General features: G+C 40.4%; 1 pseudogene across 1 annotated transcript in view; it reads left to right on the top strand.

Moving 5' to 3' along the window:
* The first annotated feature begins 6,675 nt into the window (after positions 1-6,675).
* The window catches only part of LOC309813160 (tripartite motif-containing protein 26-like), a 101,633-nt pseudogene continuing 84,455 nt past the window's right edge, over positions 6,676-23,853 (top strand). The window contains exons 1-4 of the transcript in view: positions 6,676-6,726; positions 16,384-16,479; positions 16,713-16,944; positions 17,863-17,885. The product of the transcript in view is annotated as a tripartite motif-containing protein 26-like (transcript). The remainder of the gene's footprint in view (positions 6,727-16,383; positions 16,480-16,712; positions 16,945-17,862; positions 17,886-23,853) is intronic.

Raw genomic sequence — 23,853 nt, 5'->3', positions numbered from 1 at the left:
GGCACAATGTTGTATTTGGAGCTCTGTAAGCTGCTTCTCAATAAAAGAAAGAAGGTAGCAACCTTTGGAGACAACCAAAAAAAAGCCAGTGCAAAAGAAACAAACACAAAACAATGAGCCAAAGCCACCCATCATCAGCGCCTACTTTTTGTGCAAAGTCTCAGCTGCTTATCCTGCAACTTCTGTTGGTGACGACCCCCTGCCTTGTTTCCATAAAACACCAGCTTCCATCTTTCCTTACCCTCTCAACATATCTTTACCTTTACCTTTTTTTTTCAATAACAGTAAAGTCCTTTACCTCATATTATAATCTTTATCTATTAGCTATTTAACAAGTCTTTTAAAAACAATGCTAGTGTTTTTATTTGGATTGTTATTGATTGTTTTGTTAGTGTTAAGTTTACAAAGAAGTATAGATTCTGAGTTGTCTGCCAAAACCCTATTTTCCCCATAAACCCTGTTATTTTTGTGGTTATATCTTTATACTCTTTGATTATGTGAATCATGTGAGTCCCTTACTATTCAAAAAGTTTTAAACAAAGAAAATTAATAAACCACAGGAAGATTAAAAAACAAAAAAATTATCTATACTCCCACCACAGTAGACCCCATAGCAGGATGAGGATGCCTAGTTGGAGAGTGACAATTTTCCCTTTGACCAGAGGATCAGCCTTCCTTCTGGACCAGGAACAGCTGGCAGCTGCTGTGCAAAGGGCTGTCCTGCTCCGCAGGGAGAAAGTTCATAAGGTCCAAAGTCCTGGGGCTGACAGGTGCTGGAAGAATCTTGTTGCCAGAGACGCTGGGGAGCTTGGTCACAGATACCCATTGCTCTGTGAGGCCTGAGGAAGGCAGGGAGACCAACGGCAGGACTTCTTTACAGTTGCTTGGATGCTTTTGTGACTTCCTGTTACCAGACCCCCTTTCAAATTTTGTTTCTTGTCTGGGAATTTGGTACAAAGTCAGGGAAAGTGCTGCCCCCAATATCCAAAGGTTAATCAGATACTGGCAGGAGCGTGAGGGCAATTTTTCTTTGCAGTTGGAGGCTGTAAGGCTAACAGTTTATCTTTTCTGGGTTGTGGAGGGTCTCTTTGGGCTCTGTCTGAATGGCTCCCAAGGAAGATACAGAGCCCTGGATTTTATCCTCACTCAAGGCCCACCCAGCCTTAACCAGGTATGCAGTGTGAGCTGAACAGTTTCTTCACTGGGGACTGCTATCCATATAATATCAGTGGCTTACCTTGTGCTGAGCTTTATTCAACCCATTGATGGCATATTGAACAATACTTTAAAGCCCCTGTGGAAGTATAGCAAAAATATATTGCATGACTTGCTAAAGAAAGAAAAACTGATCCTGTTTGGAGGACTATAGAAAAGTAGGTGTTAGCAAGGTCCAAGGCTGCGTCCCAAAGGCCAGGAGTGGTTATAGTTTGTCCACCCCCAGTAGTAATACCAGCATCTGCAGGAGTAAGTGGCCACCTCCTTGTATGAGCCTCCACAGTCCACAGTGGGAGGCCCAGCACCAGAGACCTTTTCCCAAGCACGAAACAGGCTGCAAAAACTACTCATTTGCATGTATGTGCTACCCTTCCAGAAAAAGGAAGGATGACTCTGAGGGCAGAGCCTTAGGCCCAGAGGATGGAGCTGCCAGCCACAGAATTATTTCTGGGCCTTGAAACCAAATGGAATTTTCCCTGCTGCTTTTAACATTGCTTCAGACCAGTGACTCCTTTCTTCCTTGCACTATTTCCCTTTTGGAATAGGAAACATAGCTGTTTCATATACCTGTCTCAGCACTGAATTTTGAGAGAAGGATAACTTGTTTTCTAGATTCACAGGTCCATGGTTGGGGTAGAATTTTGCCCCAAGATGAATCATACCCAGAGATCACTGATACCTGGTTTAATGATTTAGATGATGAGATTTGGGTCTTCTGAGTTGGTGATATATACATGAGAGTCTGAACTTGAGTTCATGCTGTAATGGGTTGAGACTTTCAGGATGGCTGAGATGGGGTGAATATCTTGCACTGGGGATGGACATGAATTTTGGGGGGCCAGAGGGTGGAGTGTGGGTAGGCTGAATAATGGGCTTCAAAGATATTCATACCCTAATCCCGAGAACCTGTGAATGTTTTCTTATATGACAAATGGAATTTTGTAGATGTGATTAAGTTAAGAATCTTGAGATGATGAGATTATCCTGGATTATCCAGGTGGGCCTTAAATGTGCTCACAAGTGTTCTTATAAGAGGGAGGCAGAATGAAATTAGACTACAGGAAAGAAGAAATAAAAAACTGGAGTGATGTACTTCGAAGACAGGGGAAGGAACCACAAGCCAAGGAATCTGGCCATCCGAATCTGAAAAAGGTGAGGACACGGATCCTCCCCTCAGAGCCTCCCCTCAGAAGAAACCAGCCCTACTGACATCTTGATTTTAGTCCTGTAAGACTCATCATTATGACTGTTAAATTAACATCTGTTAAGTAGAGCACAGAGTGCTAGATGGTGAGCATGGCTCAACAACAGACCACAAGAGAAATGGAAATAGGGAAGTTTATTATTCACGGGTGCTGGAGGAGGTATGTAGCATGCCTCAAGGGGCCACAGAGGAAGTTTAAGAGAGAGTGCAGACAGAGAGAGAAGCAGGACCTGGGGCACCTGCCTTATCTAAGGGTTGCACGGGGAATGGTTCTGGGAATAAAGGGAGACTGTTAGGGAAGTCATATCAGGAACTTACATTTGCTTGTGATTCTGTGGGCTGTTTTCTAGGGCATGTGGTTGTGTGGAGTGGGGTTAGGGGTAGTTAAAGGCCCCTGCAGGCTGCTTTGGGGTAATTTGTTACAGCACCAGTAGGAAATGAATACAGTTGGCCACTGGTTTAATGCACGTATTGCTTCCTTTGGGATAGCACCCTAACCTCCTAGGGGGTCATCTTCCACTTGGTGCTGTAAGTGAGCCTCAAAGTAAGTCATTGTGCAATTTTATGAAGCCAGCTTCTTCTAGGTGATGGGACATGTGTTAAGATCAGTGAAGTCCATGGGCATAAGTCCATTTCCACATTTCCTTTGCTGTAAAATATGTCACTTGTCAGATGCGATGCTGTATAGAATACCATGGTGATGGACAAGGCATTCTGCAAGGTTACAGTTGTAAGCTGGGAGAAGTGAACCAGTCACAAAAGGCAAATCCATATTGGAGTAAGTATCTGTGATGGAAAGGTTAACTCAGCAGGCCTGAGTTGCTCAAACCCTGCACATTCCCAAGAAGGGCCTGTTTTCATGACTGACCTTTGGCCAACTCCTGGGAATTGAGCTCTCAGAATGTTCTGACTGATAAAAATGTTTTGCATGGGCTTCCCTGGTGGTGCAGTGGTTGAGAGTCCACCTGCCGATGCAGGGGATACGGGTTCGTGCCCCGGTCCAGTAGGATCCCACGTGCCGCGGAGCAGCTAGGCCCATGAGCCATGGCTGCTGAGCCTGCACGTCCGGAGCCTGTGCTCCGCAACGGGAGAGGCCACAACAGTGAGAGGCCCGTGTACTGCAAAAAAAAAAAATGTTTTGCATGATGTGGTGTAAGGCTTAAAATTATGTAATTAATATTATAAAATTATAATGAGCTTAATACTGTATGCTGCCTTGACATTAGGTAAAATTGGGGGAGCCCTGAATGACCTAACTGCAAGTTCCCCTCCGCACTCTGTTCTTGTGGATAAGGGCCCTAGCCAAATAACCCTCCTTATCAAAGGGACCAGGCACAGTTCCTGCTTAACCCTGAGTGGTGGTGGTGTCAGGTTCCTGACAGCCTGAAGAATTATTCAAACAAGCCAATCACATCCTCCTCCAAGAACCAGGGGTCACTCGGCTTCTTGATACTACAAAGCTGGCCTCCCGCAGAACCTAGTTGCTGAAAGTGTTACCAGGTGCAACCCCTTGGTGCCCCTGCGTGATGTACCATGGGGTACTTAGCCTTTGCACACAATCTTTGAAAGCAAGACTTTAACTGCATCTACCCTTCTCCAGAAGAACAGGTATGATATTACATTGATGACACCGTCCTCTGAGAAGATTCATTTGACACACTCATTCAGGACATAGAAACAAAGGAGATCACAAAAAAGGGATGGCCCCACACGTAGTACAAGACCCTGCCAACCACCTCTGTTCAATTCCTACAAATTATTCAGCAGCTCAAGGGCTGCTCCATCCCCTACACACTGTTAAGAAAACTGTGACCCTCTTGCCATCCACAATGTTAATAAAAGCTCAACCTTTTGATCTTTTGCAGGGATTCTGTAGACAACTTATTCCTCATTTACAAATTTTACTTAATCTCACTTTTGCTGTTACCTGCAAATCAACCCACCGTGAATTTGCCCGTCTCCATCCAAAGGCTACAAGAGGCACTCTTATTGGTTTCTCCAGAGACTCCTTCACTGTAGAGGATTTAGCAATCTCCTCTCATACCTCCTGGAGTCTCTGGACTACCCATGTTTGCCATAAGTTGTTCATTGGTTTCTGAAGCAAAAAATTGCCTTCCTTGGTTCTGTGCTATATATCATTAGAGGAGCAGCTGCTAGCTGCTTATTGTGTGCTTCTGGAAACAGAAACTTTCACAGGCCCTGTATCTGTGACCCTTTGTACCCAGCTTCTCATTATGCCTTGTATCATGAAAGCACCCCACAGCCCAGCATAGCTACCCAGGCCTCCTTGCTATAGGATGGAGCCAAACCTGGACCCTTTGGCATACTTACCTGCAGGAGGGGATGGCCTCCCCTGTCCCTAGTCCCTTGCCAGATTTCTTGGCGCTAGAGGAAGTCCTCTCTCCCAGACCTCTTGGCTACCTGGGATGCCCCTTGGGATCAACCAAGTGAACAGCAATGGGAGTTTATACAATTTGCAGATGGTACCATCCCCATAATACATAAAGGAGCTCAGTGGAACATTTTTGATTTTCATCCCTTAACCAGGATGTCCCTAATAAAGGAGAGGACCCAAGGGTCAGAACAATTGGCCACACTTCTGGCAGTCATCTTAGCACTGAATGCCTGGCCAGCAAATGGCCACATCTGTACTTTTTTACAAACTCTTGGGCCATTGCCTAAGAGTTGCCCCCTTTGGGGTAAAGAATTCTGGGAATATCTTGCCTCACAGATACCCAAATCATAAACTGAGGTAACAGATGTCTCTACATATACTAAGGCCCCAATACAAGTTTCCCTCCCAACTCTGCTCCTGCAAATAAAATCCTCTAGTCAAACAGACTTTCTTATCAAAAGAGTCTGGGCATAGTTCCTGCTTATCCCTGAACAGTGTGTTTCAGTTCCTTGCCAGCCTGCAGAATTTTTCAAACAAGCCAATCACATTCTCCCACAAAAACCAGGGGGCACCTCACCCTCTTGATACTACATAGTCTGCCTCCCACAGCCACTGGTTGGTCACTGTTCCCAAATGCACCCTCCGTGTGTGGCTCTGCATGGTGTGCAGTGTTCTCTTTCCCTGGGGTGTGAGTAAATGTGACTATTAAACTGCTGTCGAACTCATTTGACTCTTGATGGTACACCTTGGCCAGATCCTTCATCTCTTTGAGTATAAATATCTTTCCTCCCTTAGCAGGTCCACAATTCTCCAACTCAGTATTTTTGAGTTGATGATATATACATGAGATTTTGAACTTGAGTTCATGCTGTAATGGGTTGAGACTTTCCAACTATCCAACTCATAGTTATTGATCTAATGGTCAGGAGGAGAGGTTAGCCCTTGGTCCTGAGAGGAGTACATATTATGTCACAAGGCAGAGGTCACTGTGTCATCTTTTAGTAAGGGGACATGTATTAGTTTCTGAGGGCTGCGGTAACAAATCACCACAAACTAGGTAGCTTAAAACAACAAATGTCTTCTCTCATAGTTCTGAAAGCCAAAATCAGAACAAAATCAATGTACCGGCAGAGGTCACTCTCCCCAGAGGCTCTAGGAGAGATTCTGTTCCTTGTCTATTCCAGCTTCTATTGACTCTAGGCATTCCTTGAATTGTGACTGTATTACTTTAAGTTCTGCCTCTATCTTCACAATTGCCTCTTCCTTTTCTCTGTGTGTCTCTTATAAGGACATCTGGGTTGAATTTAGGGTCCACCCTGGTAGTCCAGGATGGTCTCATCTCAAGATACTTAGTTACAACTGCAAAGACCCTTTTTCCAAATAAGTTAACCTTCACAGGTTCTGGGGATTCAAGCGTACACATATCTTTTGGGGGGCCACCATTCAACCCACCACTGGGGAGGACAGCCCATAACAGAAAGGAGTGGGCCACTTCTCTAGGCCAAGAAAATGCAGAGGAATCTGAGGAGTCAAGTGTTTATCTGGCTTTGGTGTCAGGGTAATGCTGGCCTCATAGACCTAATAACCTGTCTGGCCTAGAAGCAGTTAAGATGTAAATTCCATGCAAAAATGTTTTTTTCACAACTACTATGATCTTTTTCATCTTTTGTGCTCCTATTTGGTTTTGGGATACAGATTTGTTCCCACTGATTGGTTAGTTATATGTGACAGTGCACTTTGCCAACATACATGCCTAGTCTGAGGTAAAAAATAATGGGTGTCTGGCATCACACAAAGAGTTGGTAAGGCCTTACACATCCCTCTAGGGAAAATATAGAAGAATTCTGGGATACCAGTGGATATGGCTGTCCAGATCGGTGGAACTCCAATGGTCCACGACCTCTCCAAAAGGGTAGGGTGTGGGGTGGGGCGGAGCACTTGGGATTTTCAAAAGGGCAAAAGCAAATGAATAGTGAAAATGGCAGAAGCACCTGACTCTGGATGGGTGAATCCCCCAGTACAAAGGGTAAAACCTCCACCTGTAGGTCGGGGAAACTAGACGCCTGCCTAGGAGCATGGGTGCTCCGCGTTGCCAAGCAACCATAGGGCTCGCCCCGGGGCCACAGGGGCTTGGTCTAAGTGAGGGCAGACTTCTTGGCCAGTTGGTCTCTGCTGCATTGACCTTCCTTGCTCTGATTTGTAAAATGGTCCTACCAGCGCCTTTGTGCCCTGACGCACAGGCTTGTTGAGGATCACAACACGGCACAAATTTTTTTTTTTTTTTTTTTTTTTTTTTTGCCGTACGCGGGCCTCTCACTGTTGTGGCCTCTCCCGTTGCGGAGCACAGGCTCCGGACGCGCAGGCTCAACGGCCATGGCTCACGGGCCCAGCTGCTCCGCGGCATGTGGGATCCTCCCAGACCAGGGCACGAACCCGTGTCCGCTGCATCGGCAGGCGGACTCTCAACCACTGCGCCACCAGGGAAGCCCGGCACAAGTTATTTTAAAAGCATTCGTAGCTGGTGAATCCCCCTGGTGCCGCTGGGCCTTTCTTTTCCCTGCCGACCTGGGCGCGAGGGGCCAGACGGTGGATGCGCGGGTCCCTGAGGAATGGCTACATTCTTTGGGCCGCCTGGTGGAGGTCTTTCCTGAGGGTCCAAGACGCGGGTCTGAGGGGCAGGGGTCCCGGAGGCACAGGCAGGGCTGGGGTTGCCCAGAAGGGCCCAGCAGTTGTCGCAGAGGCTCCAGCAGAGCCCAGTGACTGAGGCCTTGTCTGCGATTAGGCGGCAGGTGGCCCAAGTGAGTCCGGGGCTGGGCTGGAGAGGCCACGGAAGGTTGGGCCAGGTGCTGTGATGATGGATGCACTGCAAAGGAGACAGAAACAAGAGAGTCAAAGCAGGGGTCCCTGTGAGGCTCAGGATGGCAGCTAAAAGTGAAATATTAGCTCCCATTTCTTGGTGTGGAAATAATAACCAACATTCTATAGGGCATTTTGCTTTGCAGAGTGAGTTTCATTTATTTACCTGATCTCTCTGAATCCTTTCTGCAGTCCTCTGGGATGTGGGGGTTATTATTATTATCTCCCTTTTATGGGGGTGATGGTGGTGTTGGAAGGAGCTTCATGGCTAGGTTAAGGCCAACTGATGCCCTAAGAACAGCTCTACAGTGGTGCCTCCTTGGCCTTTCCATGGTTTAACATAACATCTTAAGAATACTGAGTCCTCCAAGCCATTAATGTATTTCACCATTTATTTAGGTCTTCTTTGATTTCTTCCATCTTTTTTTTAGCTTACAGCATAGAGATCTTACAGATATTTTGTAAGATTTATACCTAAGTACTTCACGTTTTATGGTATTGTTGTAAATGATACTGTTTTAAATTTCAGTCTTCAGTAGTTTATTTATTTATGTGTATTAACAAACAATTTTTAAAATATTGACCTTGTATCCTGTGGTTTTGTTAAACTCATTTATTAGTTCTGCTCCTGTTTGTAGAATCTTTGGCATTTCTTTTTTTCCCCCCAAACTCTACTGAGATATAATTGATACATAAAGTTGTGTAAGTTTAAAATGTACAACATGTTGATTTGAAACACATATACTACGATATGATTACCACCACTGTGTGAGCTAACACCTCCATCGCATCACATAATTACCATTTATTTTTTGTGGTGAGAACATTTAAGATCTACTCTCTTAGCAGTTTTCAATTATACAATACAATACTGTTAACTATAAGAACAATGCAATGCATTAGGTTCGCAGAAATTGTTCACCTAATAACTGGAAGCTTGTACTCTTTGACCAATTCCCCTACTCTCCTAGCCCCTGGTAACCACAATTCTACTCTCTATTTCTGTGAGTTGTTTTTCTTTTAGATTCCACGTAAGTGATATCATATAGTATTTCTCTTTCTCTGTCTGATTTATGTTTACTTAGCACTATGCCTCAAGGTCCATCCAGGTTGTCACAAATGGCAGAATTTCCTTCTTTCTCATGGCTGAATAGTATTTCATTATATAGATATAGATATATCATATCTTCTTTATCCATTCATTCATAGATGGACTTGTAAGTTGTTTCCATATCTTAGCTATTGTGAATAATGCTGCAATGAACACGGGAGTGCAGATATCTCTCTGATATCCTGTTTTCATTTCCTTTGAATATATATCCAAAAATGGGATTGCTGGATCATATGGTAGTGCTATTTTTAATTGTTTGAGAAATCTAAAAAAAACCAAACTCATAGATATGAAGAACAGATTGGTGGTTGCCAGAGGTGGGGGTGGGGGTGGGCAAGATGGGTGAAGGTGGTCAAAAGGTACAAACTTCCAGTTACAAGACAAATAAGTTCTAGAGTAGTATTATACAGCATGGTGACGAAAACATGTATTCTGCTGCTGTTGGATGTCTGTTAGTTCCATTTAGACTAAAGTATGGTTCAAGTCCAACATTTTCTTGTTGATTTTCTGTCTGGATGATCTGTCCATTGCTTGAAGTGGAGTACTGAAGTTCCCTGCTGTTATTGTTTTGCTGTCTATTTCTCCCTTCAGATCTGTTAGTATTTGCTTAATATATTTAGGTGCTCTGGTGTTGGGTGCATATATATATATTTTTTTTAATATATTTTTATTTATTTATTTATTTTGTCTGTGCTGGGTCTTAGTTGCGGTATGCGGGATCTTTTTTAGTTGCGACATGTGGGCTCATAGTTGGGGCATGTGGACTTCTTAGTTGTGGCATGCGGACTCTTAGTTGCGGCATGTGGACTCTTAGTTGCAGCATGCACGCGGGATCTAGTTCCCCGACCAGGGATCGAACCCAGGCCCCCTGCATTGGGAGCGTGGAGTCTTACACACTGGACCACGAGGGAAGTCCCTGGTGCATATATGTTTATAATTGTTATATATTCTTGATGAGTTGATCTTTTTATTATTATATAATGACCTTCTTTGTCTATTGTTATTGTTTTTAGCTTAAAGCCTATTTTATCTGATATAAGTAAAGCTACCTTCGCTCTCTTGTTTTCCACTTGCATGGAATATCTTTCTCCATCCCTTCACTTTAAGCCTATGAGTGTCCGTCCTTAAAGCTGAAAGTGAGTATCTTGTAGGCAGCTTATAGTTGGATCTTTTTTTAATCCATCTAGCCACTCCGTGACTTTAGACTGAAGAATTCAATACATTTACATTTAGAGTAATCATTGATATATACAGACTTACTAATACCATCTTATTGATTTCTGTCTGGCTGTTTTGTAGTTCCCTTTGTTTCCTGTCTTGCTGCCTTCCTTTGTGAATTGGTGATTTTCTGTGGTGGTATGCTCTGATTTTCTTCTCTTCATCTTTTGTGAATCTACTGTAAGTTTTTTTTGCTTTGTAGTTACCATGAGGCTTACATAAAACCTCTTATTAGATGTATCAGCATGCAAAAACTTAATTTCACTAGCATGCAAAAACTCTGCCTTTTTACTTCTCACCCATTTATACTTCTAATGCCAAAATTTACCTCTTTTTATATTGTATATTCATTAAAAATTATAGTAGCTATAGTTATTTTTAGTACTCTTGTCCTTTAATCTTTATACTATAGTTAAGTGGTTAACACACCATCATATTACAGTAATAGAGTTTTCTGAATTTGACTGTATACTTACCTTTACCTGTGTGTTGTGTATATATATGTATGTTTTCATGTTACTAATTAGCATCTTTTCATTTCAGCTTGAAGAACTCCTTTTAGCATTTCTTGTAAGGCAGATCTAGTGGTGATGAACTCCCTCAATTTTTGTCTGTTAAAGTCTTTATTTCTCCTTAATAAAGGACAACTGTCAGATAGAGAATTCTTGGTTGGCAATGTTTTTCTTTCAGGACTTTGAATATATCATCCCACTCTTTCCTGGCCTGTAGGATTTCTGTTAAGAAATCCACTGATAGCCTCATAGGGGTGCCTTTGTAGTTTACAGTCTTCTTTCTTGCTGATTTTAGGATTCTGTCTTTGTCTTATATTCTTCCAGTTTTATTATAATGCGTCTTAGAGAAGATCATTTCAGACTGAAATAATGGAGTGATCTAATAGTTTCACGAACTTGAATATTCAAATTTCTCCCAGGTTTGGGAAAATTTTAGCCATTATTTCTTTTAAATAGTTTTTCAGCCCCTGTCTCCCTTTCTTCTCCTTCTGGAACACCATGATTCAGATTTTGTTTCTTTGGATGGTGTCCCATAGATCACATAGGCTTTCTTTACTCATTTTTATTTATTTCTCTTTTTTAAAATTTTAAATAGTTTTTATTTTTAAATAGTTTAAGATTTACAAAAAGTTATGAAAATAGCTCAGAGGACCTCTGTGTACCCTTTTCCCCAACATCTGCCAGTGATAACATCTTAGGAAACAAAGAAATTGACATTGATACAATACTATTCACCATGGCTTATGTAAAAGTCCATTGTTTAATCCCCAAATGTTTGGGGATTTTATAAATATTTTTCTGTTCTGTGTTTCTAGTTTAATTCCATTATGGTTAAAGAACATATTTTGTATAATTTGTATAATTTCAATTCTTGTAAATTGTTAAGGTTTGTTTTACAGCCCAGAATATGTTCCTTTATACGAATATTTCATATGCACTTGAAAAGAATGTATATTCTGCTTTTGTTGGGCAGAGTGTTTTGTCATTGCCATTAGGTCAAGTTAGTTGATATGTTGTTCAGGTTTTCTTTATCCTTACTGATTTTCTGTCTGATTTTTCTCAGTTTTGGAGAAAGGAGTGTTGAAGTCTCCAACACAGTTTTGGGTTTGCCTATTTCTCATATCAGTTCCATCAGTCTTTGCTTCATGTGTTTTGCAGCTCTGTTGTTGCACACACATTTGTGATTAGCATGTTTTCTTGGAGAATTGACCCCTTTATCATTAAGTAATAGCCTTATCTATCCCTTGTAACATACCATGTTCTGAAGTCTACTTTATCTAATATTAATATAGCTACTTCAGCTTTATTTTGTTTAGTATTTGCATGGTACATCTTTTTCAATTCTTTTACTTTTAGTATATCTATATTATTATATTGATATTTAGTATGGGTTTTTTTGGAGAAAAAATATAGTTTGGTCTTTTTTTAAACCAATTTGACAATCTCTTTTAATGGGTGTGTTTAGACTATTCACATTTAATGTAATTATTAACATTGTTGAACTTGGGTCCACCATTTTATCATCTCTGTTTTGTACCCTATGTTTTTTACTCTTCTATTTCACTTTTCCTACCTTCTCTTCTTTTATTCTAATATTTTTAATATTCCACATTAACTTACCTATTGGCTTTTGGCTATATCTCTTCATATTACTTTTTTGGTAGTGGTCTCTGGGTTACAATATACATACCTTAGAGTTAAAAATCTACATCGAGTTAAAAGCTTGCAACTTCAAGTAAAATGTAGAAGCCTTACAACCATATAGGTTGCTTTCCCTATAGTTGTCTTATGTATTACATCTACATACATTATCTCACTAACAATGTTACAATTTTTGCTTCCAACAGTCCTACGTATTTTAAAGAATTTGTGAGGTATAAAATAGACTACTATATTTATCCAAATATTTACCATTTCTGTTGCTCTTTCTTCTGTTCTGTTGCTATTGCTGAAGTTCCAAATGTCCCTTTGGAATTTCACATCAGCCTGAAGAACTTCCATGAACAATTCTTTTAGGGCAGGTTTGCTGGTGACACATTCTCTCAGTTTACCTTCATCTAAAAATATTTATATTTTGCTTTCATTTCTGAAGGATATTTCACTGGACTGACAGGTTTTTTTCCTCCAGGACTTTACAAATGTTTCCCCCACTGTCTGTTGGCCTCTATGGTTTCTAATGAGAAATCTGTTCGGATTCAAATCTGAATGATTTGAATCGTTCTTCCCCTCATTGTGATATGTTATTTTCTTCTGATTGCTTTCAAGATTTTTTCTTCAACTTTGGTTTGCAGCAGTTAGATTATGATGTATCTGGGGTGGTTTTCCTTAAAGTCATTCTGTTTGGCATTTGCTGGGCTTCTTGAATCTATAAATCTATGTCTTTTGCCATATTTGAAAAGTTTTCAGCCATTTTTTCTCTAAACATTTTTTCCTTTACCAATTTCTTTCCCTTCTCTGGGACTCTAATGACATGAATGTTAGACCTTTTGATATTTCATAGGTCACTGAGTTTCTGCTTTTTTTAAAAAAATCTTTTTTTCTCTCTTTTATTAAGACTTGATAATTTTTATTGCACTATCTTCAAGGTCACTGGCTCTTTCTTCTATTATCTGCATTCTGTTGTTAAGGCCATGCAGTGAAATTTTTATTTCAGACACTGTGTTATTTAATTCAGTGACCAGATATCGGAGGTATTAGTGAAAGAGAATGAGCTGCCTAAAATCACACCTAGCTTCTGGCTTGGGTCATGGAGTTATTGTTGATACCTTTTACTGAGGAGTAGGAACAATGAGGAAGATAATGCATTTGGAGATGTGAATTTGAGGTGCAAGTGGTATATTCAAGTGGTGATACCGTAGGCTTCTGTAGCTCCCTAGAGTTTGCATTTCTGGGTAGAGGCCAGGGTTAGTGATAAAGTTGTTGTGGTTTAAATCAATGTTTTTCAAAGTGTAGACTGCAATACCTTGTATCATGGCATCAATTTTGTGGGTTATAACGGCATTTTAAAAAATGGACCGCAGGGACTTTCCAGTGGTAAAGAATCCGCCTTACAATGCGGGTCACATGGGTTCTATCTCTGGTCAGGGAACTAAGATCCCGCATGCCGTGGGGCAGCTAAGCCCTCGTGCCACAACTAGAGAGAAGCCCACGTGCTGTAACGAAAGATCCCACGTACCACAACTAAGACCCAGTGCGCCAACTAATGAGCCCATGCACTCCGGAGCCCGGGCACCACAACTAGAGAGAAGCCTGCGCACCACAGCGAAAGATCCCGAATGTGGCAACTAAGACCCAACGCAGCCAATAAATAAATAAATAAAATATAAAAAAATAAGAATAAATTGCTTTAAATGATTCAACAGTAGAGAGTAAGAATTACAAAAATTTAGGGCTGTATTTTAAAACTCATTTGAGAGTATGAGAGTTAGATTATTAGAACCACTATGTTCAGTCATAGGTCTGTTATTCATACTCTGCCTGGAAAAGCTCATCATGGTTTAAACTAAGGGCTTTCAAACATTTTTTGAAACATGACAGTAAGAAATTAATTCACAATCCAGTCTAATATACATGCACACGCATACACACACACACATACACACACACTAAAACACAAGTTTTGTTAAATACCATTTACTCTTTATTATATGTAATATACTGATTTTTTAAATTGCAGTCCAATTTTTTTAAGATTTATTATGTATTTATTTAATTTATTTATTTTTTACTGCATTGGGTCTTCGTTGCGGCACGTGGGATCTTTGTTGAGGCGTGTGGGCTCTTTCACTGTGGTGCGCGAGCTTCTCTCTAGTTGTGGGTGCAGGTTTCTCTCTCTAGTTGTGGTGAGCAGGCTCCAGGGCCCATGGGTTCTGTAGTTGTGGTGCATGGGTTCCAGAGTGCGTGGGCTCAGTAGTTTTGCGGCATGCAGGCTCTCTAGTTAGGGGCGTATGAGCTCAGTAGCTGGCCATAGACGTATCCATCACCTCCCAAAGTTTCCTCCCACCAGCTTTATTATTATTATTATGTTATTGTGTGTATGTATGTGTGTGTGTGAGATAAGAACACTTAGCATAAGATCAATCCTGTTAGCAAATTTTAATTATATAACACAGTATTGTTATCTATAAGCACTATGCTGCAGAGTAGATCTTCAGAACTTATTTATCTTGCATAACTGAAACTATTACCCTTTGACCATCACCTCCCCTTTTCCCTCCCCTCCAGCTGTTGGCAACCACCATTCTATGGTCTGCTTCTATGAGTTTGACTATTTTTAGATTTCTCATATAAGTGAGATTCTACTGTACTTGTCTTCTGTGTCTGGCTTATTTCACTTTGCATAATGTCCTCCAGGTCCACCTGTGTTGTTGCAAATGCAGGATTTTCTTCTTTTTTAAGGCCGAGTAATATTCTATTGTATGTATATACCACATTGTCTTTATCCATTCATCCACTGGACATTAGGTTGTTTCCATATCTTGGCTATTGAGGATAATGCTGCAATGAACATGGGAGGGTAGATATCTCTTCGAGATCCTGATTTCAATTCCTTCAGATAAATATCTAGAAGTGGGATTGCTGGATCATATGGTAGTTCTATTTTTAATTTTTTGAGAGACATCCATTGGGTTTTCCATGACTGTGCCAGTTTCCATTCCCATCAGTAGTGTACCAGGGTTTCTTTTTCATCACATTTTCACCAATACGTATCTTTTGTTTTTTAAATAATAGCCATTCTAACAAGTGTAGGTGAAGGTTCAAATTCTGCAGCATGGAAAGTTCTTGGCAACGTGTTATCCTTTGCATTTGGATAATAAACTGGTTGTTTTCGTATCTTTTATAATAGCAAGTCTGTCCCATTGCCTTGATGTTTTAGTTTCTGAGGCAATCAATCAAGTCTCAACCAGCAATATAGAATACCAGCGCTCTTGATAGCCTTCTTGATACGTAGCTTCAAATTGTGTGTTTCTAGCACATTATTGTTGTAAAAATATTTTTGAGAATATTGCATCTTGTATCAGTTTTCTTTCAGAATTTAATCTCAGGGAGAATATTATTTTTTTTGACATACTAGTATTTGTTCTCCTGTCAGCTAAAGAATTAATGTGATTCATTATTTCCCTTTTCTCCTTGGTTGATGGGACTTTTAAAACCAGTTTAGTCATTCTCTTAATGATTTGGAGTTAGTACATATACTTACCTTCACTTTTTGTGTTGATTTTCTTTTTTATTTCCATGTTATCAATTAATTTTAATATAAATTGTCTATATTTGTGGTGGAAAGAGACAGTGTAAGTATAAATAAATAAATACTACACTATAAGTCTTAGTAGTTGCAATGGTAATAAATCATTATTTTATCTCACTTAATTTCTTCCAGTTTTTTTTTTTTTTTTTTTTTGCGGTACGCGGGCCTCTCACTGTTGTGGGCTCTCCCGTTGTGGAGCCCAGGCTCCGGACGCGTAGGCTCAGCGGCCACAGTTGACGGGCCCAGCCGTTCCGCGGCATGTGGGACCTTCCTGTACGGGGACACGAACCCACGTCCCCTGCATTGGCAGGCGGACTCTCAACCACTGCGCCACCAGGGAAGCCCAATTTCTTCCAGTTTTATTGAGATGTAATTGACATATGGTACAGTATAAGTTTAATATTCATTTTATCTCACTTCTGAGAAACTGCTCTAAGTTAACATAGCACTCACTTTGTTTCTTCTTCATTAAGTAGGATGGAAACTATTCCATCCTAGTTACCTTATTATACTACATAAGGTCAAACACTATCTGATTTCACTCTGGAATCATTTTGCAGATCTCTTTTCTTAGTGAGGGCATTTTCATCTTCATCTTAATATTACCCATGTTTATTTCCATAGGGTAAAATTCTAAACCATCTGAAGATTCTGAAGGGAGACAGGGACAGGATTCGGAATTTTCAGTCTACGGGACAAGATGAGATTCAGGCCCTGCTGGTAAGAGAAGTCTCAAGTGAATGTTCTGTGTACCTGTGTCAGGTGGGAGAGTGTGTGTGTGTGTGTGTGTGTGTGTGTGTGTGTCGGGGGTAGGGGGGATATTGAAGGATGGGGAGAAGGAGGGTGTGATGAAAGGGATTCTTGTTCTGAACTCATTCCCAGATCTCACAAATGTTCTGGTGTTTCCCAGCCTCTCAGAAGAAATCCTCTTCCTCTTTCTGCCTTTACTGTAGGCAAAATTCCAGAACCACAAGCAAGACATAGCATCAGTGTTTGAGCAGGGCCATCAGTTCCTGAGAGAAAGGGAGCAGTACCTGTTGAAGTGGCTGGATGGGATGGAGCAAGAGCTCACTGAAGGGAGGAACAGCCATGTCACCAAGGGCTCTGAGGAGGTCATCCAGCTTGAGACCCTGATTTCCGAGTTAAGAGAAGAAGGCTCGGCAGCCAGCACTTGAACTTTAGCAGGTGAGCGACCAACTAAACTGTACCTGAGTCCCCTTGCTCCAGGATGCAGTGTAGCCCTCCATTAGCATGAGATTTGGACAAGGAGTCAGGAGAGACAAGGTTTTGTTCTCATTTGTTGAGTTCTTTAATAAGTTACTCAGCAAAGCAATAGGTTTTAAGTCCCAAATTGTAGTGGGCAAGGGACTGTAATAGACCCAGATCTTACAATGAGATAGTAAGATCTATACATTTATAATTATAAGAAATAATCAACTGTTAAATCTTGTGGTCAGACAGGAAGCCCCAGGAATTCTGGAAAAGACTAGGTTTAGTCAGGGAAGGCTTCAAGGAAGAAGCAGCTCTTAATGGCAGCCTTGAAGAAAATGTAAAGATTTGGATTAGCAGGAAGGAGGAGTTGAACATTCCATTTGGTGGACGTGCATTGGTTAAAATGAAATAAATGAATGTGCTAACAAACTTAATGAGTGTGATAATAAAAAGGTGGGTGTGGGTGCTGAGGAAGATAGTTTGGAATGTAGAAAGGGTACATAGAGTGAAAGGAGCTACCTTTCTGGAGGAGTCAGCTTAAGTGAGGAAGAAGTTAGAGGGAAGATGAGACAGGTAAGATGGGGTCAAATGAGTAGAGGCCTTCCAAGGCAGGCTGAGATTTCAGTCTTAACTTGGTAGACAGTAGGATTCTTAACAGATGAAGGAAGGTTTCCTGGAGGGGATAGTCTAGCACTCAAATAGAGAAAAGGATGGGGACATATGTCCACATAAACTGATACTACAGTGGAGAACAGAACAGGTCCAGGCTCATCAGAAAATTCTCTGTACAGTCTTGTTGTGTACCCATTCCCCAGCAAGTCCATCGTAGGGAATGGTGTCAGCTCCTGGGAACCTTATTTCCATGACAGTCTGTCTTCTCTTCCTTTCTAGGACCCAAGCAACATAATAAGCAGGTAAGTGCTGTTTGCTTTTTTTTTTTAACCACTTAGGTGTTCCTTTGTTTTTTCTTTCTGTCACCATAACTTATTGAAATGTGGCAAGGGCTGGAAAGGGGTTGTTTGGAGGAAGAGAGGTTCTTCTAGAAAGGGTAAGTTGAAAGGTGTTCCATAGAATGGGGGAGGGAGTTCTAGAAAAATTATTGTCATGGAACTTATGTTAGGATGGTAATGGGATAGGGAGAAATGAAATGGGAGGAGATTATGGGAGAGTATTAGAGAAAATTTAGAATACACATTTGTTTCTAAAACCCGATTTCCTCTTGTTCTTTCTGTACTTGATTCCCAGCTGCTTCTCCTGGCCACAGCTTCCCTCATATTCTGTAGAGCACATTTCATCATCAGATTGTCCTCCATGCTTGCTAGTGATGGTTTCCTGCTCTCCACCTGACCATAAGAAGAGGGACATTTATATGAGTCATAGAAATAATGGGTTCTTGAACAGTGGGTCTGAGGAAATGTGTGTTAGGCATTTAACATTGACAGTTTTCAAAAATTATACCCACACGATACTCAGAAGCTTTGAACAGAGATAAAAGGGAGGTATTTTGATAATACACTGTTCACCCCAGAGACATCCAGGACTATTGGCATATACTGAATGTTTACTGTGGACCAGTTACTGGGTAGAAAGGGGTGTAATGAGATAGGTTACCAGATTCTGGCTGGGGAGACTAGACAGAGACAATTAGAGATGAGCAATTGTATAAGAAATGAGAGTGATACAGAATGGATAAGACTTCTTGCCTGAAAGCATTTTGTCTGATATTAGTAGAGGTATTCTAGGATTTTTTTGATTACTGTTTGCATGCTATTTAACTTTTTATCCTTTAACTCTCAACCTTTCTCGGTTGTTATTTTTATGTACCTCTTATAAGAACATAATTTTTTTTTCTTTTTAAATAAATTCATTCTGACACTTTTTAATTGGAATATTTAGTATTTATAACTCCTGGATATCACAATTTTCATTTACATTTTCAAAAATAGTTGCATAATTTGCCAAATAATGTCCTTAAATTTAATTTTTTTATGTCTGAATATATTTGTTTTGTGTATTTCCACTTTTGACTCCTCTACTTGCCTCTCCTTCTTTTTTCCATTTTTAATATTTTTTATTTTTGTGTGTGTATATCTATGAGCCCTGCTTTTGTCATAGGCCAAAATTTCTAGTATTTGGTATTTTTATTGTTTTCTAGCTATTTTGAAATTTTAAATTTGATTTGCTATTTAACATAAGATTTAAGAAAGAGGGATATCTGTCAATGGCGCTGGGTTCTTTTTCTAGTAGTTTCATGCTTCATAGTTTTTAAATCTTGTGATCAGACAAGTTTGTTGCCATTTCTACCATTTTGGACTTTATTGAGGCTTTCTGTATTGTACGTTGTACATTTTTGTACAGTTCTAAACACTTAAAAAGAAAGTACACTCTCTGTGCTCTTAGAATAGGATTTGATATAGCTCCATGAGGTTTTCCTTAGTAATTTTGTTATTTAGGTATTTTGTATTGATACTTATTTTTTGACTTCTTGATATGTCACAGACTAAAAGAAGTCACTCAAAGATTCCTATTAGCAATGAATTTTTGCCAATTTTTCTTGTATTCGTATAGTTTTTGCTTTTTATTTTATTTATTTATTTATTTATTTTTTTGCGGTACGCGGGCCTCTCACTGCTGTGGCCTCTCCCGTTCCGGAGCACAGGCTCCGGACGCGCAGGCTCAGCGGCCATGGCTCACGGGCCCAGCCACTCCGCGGCATGTGGGATCTTCCCGAACCAGGGCACGAACCCCTATCCCCTGTATTGGCAGGCAGACTCTCAACCACTGCGCCACCAGGGAAGCCAGTTTTTGCTTTTTATATTTTGATGCTTCCTTTTCTTTTAAAAAGAGTTATATCTTAACTGTGGATTATAATCTTCTTAGTAACATGAAATACCCTCTGTTGTCTTAATATTTTTTTGCCTTGAATTTAATCCTGTTTGATAATATCAAGACCTCAGATTTCCTTCATATTGTATTTAGCTTATATATGTCTGCCCAGCTACACCTTAATTTTAAATTTAAAGCTGTCCACATAAAAAAAAAACACCCTGCAACCTTGTAAATTACCTATACACCAATACAAAATAAAAAAATTTTTTAATGTAAATATACTGAAATTGAGATGTTTTGCATAGTGACCTTTAAAAGTTTTGTACCAGTTTTCAATCCCATCAATCTGTATGACAGTATAGTCTCCCTAAATTCCTGTCAATACTCTCCTCATAATATTACCTTTGCCAAGATGATAGATTTTAATTTATTCCCATTTCTTATTCCACCTTTGCATTTTTATTTACATGTATTTGTTATATATTTGTTTGACATTTGCATTTCTTATTTTCCAAATTGTTTTCTAATACACTTTAATTATGTTTTGTTTGGTATTTAGTTATATTAAAACACTGAATTCAGGAAGGACAAAGCAGCCTCCAACATCAGAAGCCGGTCTGACATTTACCTTAGGCCTCAGCGTTGCCAGAAGCTGGGCTGGTGCTCACCACGCAGCCGTGTTCTCCTGTTGGACATATGTCACCTCACAGAACATCAACATCAGACAAGGACACCTGAGACCATGATACAGTGAGACAAAACAAGACCACAACATCATTTTGTCCAAGCACAGACCAAACAAGGCAGCACTATGCACCTCACCATGTATCACACCTCTCCCTGTGCAGATACCAGCAACCACGGCTTCTTTCCAATTACAGCTGCATCCTCACTCTATAGTCTTTCCTCCTTACAAGGAAGGTTCACTGAGATGCCCCGTCATAGAATTGCCCCCACTTCCTGACAACACCCAATCTACAGTGAGCCTCTCCTCCATACACCCTCCTCAAAATCACCCAACCACATCCTGTATATGTTCTATCTAACACCTCACACTAAGACACCATGGTCCCTGATGGTGTGTCATCTCCCTTGCTGCATCCAGTAATAAATCCAACTTGTTTGTCCACAGATTTTCTCCTGGTGGTCTTTGGATGAAAATCATTGCTACCTGTTTGTCAATTTTTTTGTCTTTGAGTTTGATAAGGGCATGTGTTAGTACCTTTGTGAATGTCTGGTTGACATAAAGAAAATTTATGATTTTTTAGTGGTTTTTCATCTTTGGGTCATACAACTCTTCATTCCCCAAATGTAAAAAATTCGTGTATTTTTTTGTCTAGGAGAGAGGGGTCCAAGGGTAAGGGAAACAGAACTGATTGAAGTTGGGGGGAACGAATAGCAGGAGCAGTCAGTAAAGAATTCTAAGGTGGTGGATTCTACGGTTTACATCTCCTGCTTTATAATTTTACAAGTATGTACAGGTCCTACAAGGTATTTGATATATGTTGTGTTCAGTGAATACTTTCTCTTGGGCTAAGTGAAGACTTCAGTGTCTGCTTATATTTACCAGGTTAATGAAAAGAACAACAAGAGCTCAAGGTTATAAAGACAAGAATTAGCTCCAGCGATGGGCAGTTTTGAACACATATGACCTTAAGGTGATAAACCATGGTGTCCTTAATGTCTGAACACTCTAGTTGTTAAAATACATATTACTGAAACTTTCTGCGCATGCTGCATTTTAAGGATATATCTAAGACCCACATAGACAAATCCATGATTTCCATATGAAGGTCATTTTAATATGCATCAACCTATGAGTCACACAGTATCTTTTGGGGGGAAGAGACTGGAAATTAAGAACATTATAGATATACAATGCCCAGTAGGCTAGCTACTAGCCACATGTGGCTATTTAAACTAAATAACATTAAGGTGCTCAGCACAATAGCCACTTTTGAGGGGCTAAATAGCGACCTGTAGCTAGTGGCTACCTGATTTTGACAGTACAGATATAGAATAATTCCTTCACCACAGAACATTCTATTGGACAGGACTGCTCTTCATGCTTTCTGGGCCTCAAGTCAGATATACTGGACCCATGAAAGGGCCAATATTATTTCTCTTAGAGACGATGTCAGATTTCTCTCTGGGATATGAATACATACTTAGCTGGTGTGTAACAAAACCAAACTAGGTTATGAGTGGGTATGGTGCCTTCAGGCACAAACGGTTTCCAGGTCCAAAGGGGAAACACCTATCCCCCTACCTCCCTTCCCAGACTGAGGACACTCTCTGAGATCAATTTCCAATGGGTGAGTTCTCTCCTAGAGGACCCCAGGGGCAGGGCCCTCAGCTAAGTGTGGGGAGGCAGGGAGTCCAGCTCAGGGAGAGGGATTCTCCAAAACGAAGAGGAGGCAAAGGCAAGGGTCAGTTAGGAGAGTTTCCCAGGTTTATTCAAACAGAAGTTCTCATAGTGTGACCTGTGGAACCCTTGAAGTCACTGAGACCCTTTCATGAGATCCATGAGGTGAAACCTACTTTCATAGCATTACTAAGATATTATTTGACTTTCCACTATGTTGATATTTGCTTTGAGGTATAACTTAGCAGTGATGGAGACTACTGTAGCAAACTGAAATATAATGAATTTCACCACAACTTACTTGCAGAAAAAGAAAAGCAGGTTTCCTTTAAAACATTCTGGTTGATGCATTACAAATTTTTATCTTTCCTTAATAAGCTATAATGGAAAAGAAAATGAAAAAGAATGTATATACACATGTATAACTGAATCACTTTGCTGTACAGCAGAAATTAACACAACATTGTAAATCAACTATATCTCATAAAAAAACTCTAAAAAATACATAAAAATTCTTTTGTTTCCTAAATCATCCTGAAATCCACTCTTTTTTTTTTTTTGGCCACACCCCACAGCATGTGGGATCTTAGTTCCCTGAACAGGGATTGAACCCTTGAACCCAGGCCATGGCAGTGACAGCTCTGAGTCCTAACCACTGGACGGCCAGGGAACTCCCTTAAATCCACATTTTAAAAGTATCTTCTAAGATGACTTGGGAAGTACCCATCAAGCCCTTCTGCTACATTCCAAAGTACTATGTCCCAAGGAAAATAATTTGTGTGACCTGAGCTACCCTCTTCTTCATGGAATACAATGTTTACTTGAAAGAATGAATGACACTGGAAGATCTATATAACTTAGTGAAATAACGTATTACTTTTTTAAAATCTTACCTTAGTACAAGAGACATTCAATGTGCAAAATAGGGTTATGGATTTTAACGTAACAGAATAGGAAACAGTTAATAATATTGTTTCAGGTCCACTTTGAAAATAACCTTTGAGAAACTACCACTTGTGTAGTTTTCGTTTTGTACCAAAGACTAACATCCATGACTGTCTGAAAAGGTTATTAAAAATACTACGCCTACATATGTGTGGGCTTTTTTATTTTCATAGACTTCAATCAAAATAACGGATTCAATGAAGAAGCAGACATGAACATCCAGGGGTCTTCTAATGAGACAGATAAGAAAGAGAGAGACTTGCAAAAATATAAAAATCTGAAAAGCTCCACATTTCCCACTACCGTGTTTATTTTGGGAAGTAGTTATTTTTCATATTAAATCATAGGTTATTAATATTATTCTAAATCAATTAATTAAAATTTTTTGAACTCTATTATTTCTACTTTGGAACGTATCGATAGAAGTATCCACATAAACAAAACTATCTTTGGGGTCGTCACTAGTTTGTGAGACTGTATAAAAATTCTGACCACAATGTTGTGAAAATCGCTGACTACACAGTCCCTGGGCCAGGACTCAGGGAGACAGTGTGACAAAGAGCTCTGGGTGCAGGAGGGGAGAGATCAGGCAAAGTCCCTGGTCCCGTGACATGCAGGCTCTCAGGCTCTCAGGCTGTCAGGCGGTCTCTGGGGCCGGGACGCTCCGTGGTGGGGAAACCCCGTCTCCCCGAGTTTCGCTTTCTCTCTCACAACCTGTGTCGGGCCCTGCTGCCTGGACACTC

This window comes from Mesoplodon mirus (genome assembly GCF_964341445.2).
Source record: "Mesoplodon mirus genome assembly, chromosome: 12".
Classification (NCBI taxonomy): domain Eukaryota; kingdom Metazoa; phylum Chordata; class Mammalia; order Artiodactyla; family Ziphiidae; genus Mesoplodon; species Mesoplodon mirus.
Note: the sequence above shows the minus strand (reverse complement) of the source record. Positions and strands in the feature narration are given on the sequence as shown.